Raw genomic sequence first — 3,979 nt, forward strand, 5'->3', positions numbered from 1 at the left:
ACAAAAATGAGCATAAACATTATACCAATACCACCACAGCTGGATCTTGCCTGTAAGTGCCATCTACTGGTCTGGAGGTCAGCTCATACAGTCCACTGCAATCACTGCTAACACAAAAGCACAGCACTCAAGACTTTGAAGAACACATCACAATCACTGCTACTGCCATTGCCCGTGAACAGGCTGCTCAGAAGCCTACAGTTGATTTTTTGCTGTCCCATCCCATATACTGCTAACAACTGACATCAGAGAAAGTCAAAAAGAGGCCCAATCACAGCCTGCCTGAACTGCAAACACACATGCCAGCGTATACTACTCCAGGTAGTAAGGATAAACATGTTAGCCCAACACTCCTACCCCTAAAACCTGAAGATGGACACATCTAGCATTCCAGTCCCCAACAACTTTACCACAGCCCCACAAACAACTAAACTGTAATACATAAACGAAAACACAGATTGGACTAACACAATTTATAGCCTAAGAAATCATACAGAATCTTCACTACTGTATGCACTCAGAAGCAAAATCAAAGGCTTCCACCAAACAGAAAAGCACATTGCAGAAAGCACTGACCATGTCCCTACAGTCACAAGTTTAAGAAAACAGTCCCCTTCCAAAAAAAAAGTAAATTCAAAAATAAGAAGAAGCTACTCTTGCTCCAAATGCACAAAAATCAATGTTAAAAAAAAAAAAAAAAACAGGAAACATGCAAAAGCAAGGTGATATAACACCTTCAAAGAAACACAATAATTCTTCAGCACTATATCCTAACCCAAAAGGAATCCTCAGTATGCTACATAAAAAATTCAAAATATTTTTCTTTTTTGTTAATAATTCAAAATATTGATTTTAAAGAAGTTCACTGAGATGCAAGACAAATCTGAAAAACAAAGAACTCAGAAAATCAGTCCAGGAAGTGAGCAAGAAATTTACCAAGGAGGCAGATTTTTTTTTAAAGAACCAAACAAAACCTGTGGAACTGAAAAACTTATTAAAGGAAATAGCAAATACATTATTTAAAAAGCTTTAATGATATAGGCTAGATCAAGCAGAAAAAAAACATTTTCAGAAGTTAAAGGTAGATCTTTTTAAAAAAAACTTTTATTTTAGATTTAGGGATACATGTACAGGTTTGTAAATCACATGTCATAGGCATTTAGTGTATGGATTATTTTGTCACCCAGGTAAGAGATATAGTACCCAATAGGTAGCTTTTTAAATCTTCACTCCCCTCCCACTCTTAACCCTCAAGTAGACCTGTGTCTTTTGTTCCCTTCTTCATGCCCATGTGTACTCAATATTTATCCCACTTATAAAAGTGAGAATATGCAGTATTTTGTTTTCTGTTCCTGTGTTAGTTTGCTTAGGATAATGGCCTCCAGCTTTATCCATGTTGCTGCAAAGGACATGATTTTATTCCTTTTTGTAAATGCATAGTATTCTGCAGTATATATGTACCACATTTTCTTTTCTTTTATTTATTTATTTTATTTTATTTTATTTTTTTTTGGCAGAGCTAGCTGAGGTTTTATTTTGGACCAAGAAAAGAAGCAATTGAATTGTTTTATAGCTGGAGGCATGGGCAAGGGGAGTCCCCACGTAGTAAACTCCCCTGTGGGTGGGCTGAGGGCCCTCAGGTGGGTCTCCTGTTACCAGTGGTACCCTACGTAGCGGTCTCCCTCCCAGGCTCTGGGGCAGCACAGGAGGGTTAGGCTGGGAGGGGCTGCCGCAGCTGCTCCCTTGGGCAGGAGGTCAGAGGACTCGGATACAAGCTTCCCATTGCATGTCTTGATCTTCTTCACAACCACGGCCCTGGAGGAGCTGGTGCGTCTGAAGGAGCTGGACCCCGCACCAGAGCCAAAACTGGAGCCCAGGCCATAGCTGAGGCCCGGGCTTGTGAGGCCCCCATAGGTGGAGCTCAGACCACCTGCATAGCCGCTGGTGGTCTTCGTATGAATACTCATGTTCTGCATCCCGGACTCCAGCCGACTCTCCTCGCCCTCCAGCAGCTTCCTGTAGGTGGCGATCTCGATGTCCAGGGCCAGCTTGACATTCATCAGCTCCTGGTCCTCACGCAGCTGCTGTGCCATGTCTTGCTTGGCCCGCTGCAGGGTGGCCTCCAGCTCGGACAACTTGGCGTTGGCATCCTTAATGGCCAGCTCTCCACGCTGCTCGGCATCTGCAATAGCCGCCCCCAGGGAAGCCCTCTGGCCTTTGAGGCCCTCAATCTCAGCCTGGAGCCGGCTGATGTTCCGGTTCATCTCGAAGATCTCAGTCTTGGTGCACCACAGGTCATCCCCATGCTTCCCAGCCAGGCTCTGCAGCTCCTCATACTTGATCTGGTACATGCTCTCAGCCTCAGCCCGGCTGCAGTCGGCGATCTCCTTGTACTGTGCCTTGACCTCAGCAATGACGCTGTCCACGTCCAGGGAGCGGCTGTTGTCCATGGACAGCACCACAGATGCGCCCCAGATCTGGGACTGCAGCTCCTGGATCTCCTCTTCATACAGCTGCCTGAGGAAGTTGATCTCATCAGTCAGCCCTTCCAGGCCAGACTCCAGCTCTACCTTGTTCATGTAAGCTTCATCCACATCCTTCTTGATGAGGACAAATTCATTCTCCATCTCTGTACCCTTATTGATCTCATCCTCATACTTGTTCTTGAAGTTCTCCACCAGCCCCTGCATGTTGCCAAGCTCCGCCTTCAGCTTCAGCTTCTCCTGGCCCAGAGTCTCCAGCTGAGGCCTAAGATTGTTGATGTAACTCTTGAACACGTTGTCCATGTTGCTTGAGCCGCCTTCTGCTGCTGCAGGAGGCTCCACCTGGTCTCCAGCATCTTGTTCTGCTGCTCCAGGAACCATACCTTGTCTATGAAGGAGGCAAACTTGTTGTTGAGGGTCTTGATCTGATCCTTCTCCTGGGTGCCCATGGCCTGGATGTTGGGGTCTACCTCCAGGTTAAGGGGGCTAAGCAGGCTCTGGTTGATCGTGACTGCGGTGATGGCTCCCATGCCGCTGGCCCCACCATAGCCGCCGACCAGGCCACCCCAAAAGCTGCTGCTTCCCACTCCGGAGAAGCTCGAGGAGCTGATGAGGGCACCAGGCCCACTGGTGTAGGAGCCACTGCTGAAGGCCCAGGGGCCAGAGGTGGACACCTTGTAGGACTTCAGGGTCACCCTGATGGACATAGTGGAGGCAGGAGTGAAGGCAGGTGGGCCGAACCTAGAAGGAGCGGAGAATGTACCACATTTTCTTTATCCAGTCTACCATTGATGAGAATTTAGGTTGATTCCAAAAAAAAAAAAAACAGATCTTTAGAAAAAAATCAAGTGAGACAAAAATAATAAAGCGGAAGAAAGAATAAGCAAAGATTACCCAAGAAAAGAGGAGAGAAGACCCAAATAAACAAAACCAGAGACGAAAAAGGAGAGATTACAATTGATACCTATGCCAAAACCAGACAAGGACACAACAACAGCAACAAAAAAAAAACTCCAGACCAATATCCCTGATAAATGTAGATGCATAAATATTCAACAAAATACTAGCAAACTAAATCCAATAGCACATCAAGAAGATAATACACTACAATCAAGTGGGTTTTATATTACGGATGCAAGGATAGTTATGCACATGCAAATAAACAAATGTAATACATCTCAATATGATCATCTCAATAGATGCATAAAAAGCATATGACAAAACTCAACATACATTTATAATAAATACCCTCAACAAACTAGGAATAGAATGAACATACCTCAAGATATTAAAGGCTATATATCACAAAACCACAGCTAACATCATACTGAAAGGGAGAAAATTGAAGGCATTTTCTCTAAGAACTGGAACAAGACAAGGACACCCACTCTTACTCAACATAGTACTGGAAGTACTTAGATAAGCAATTAGGCAAAAGAAAGAAATAAAAGGCACCCAAATTGGAATTAGGAAGTCAAATTATCCCTGTTCGCCGA

At 44.6% G+C, this 3,979-nt stretch overlaps 1 pseudogene across 1 annotated transcript; it reads right to left on the reverse strand.

Moving 5' to 3' along the window:
- Positions 1 to 1,490: 1,490 nt before the first annotated feature.
- On the reverse strand, positions 1,491 to 3,217 carry LOC111538051 (annotated as a pseudogene). Its single transcript, XR_002730194.2, has one exon. The product of XR_002730194.2 is annotated as a keratin, type II cytoskeletal 8 pseudogene (transcript).
- Positions 3,218 to 3,979: the final 762 nt, after the last annotated feature.

The sequence above is a fragment of the Piliocolobus tephrosceles genome, chromosome 5 (genome assembly GCF_002776525.5).
Source record: "Piliocolobus tephrosceles isolate RC106 chromosome 5, ASM277652v3, whole genome shotgun sequence".
NCBI classification, from domain to species: domain Eukaryota; kingdom Metazoa; phylum Chordata; class Mammalia; order Primates; family Cercopithecidae; genus Piliocolobus; species Piliocolobus tephrosceles.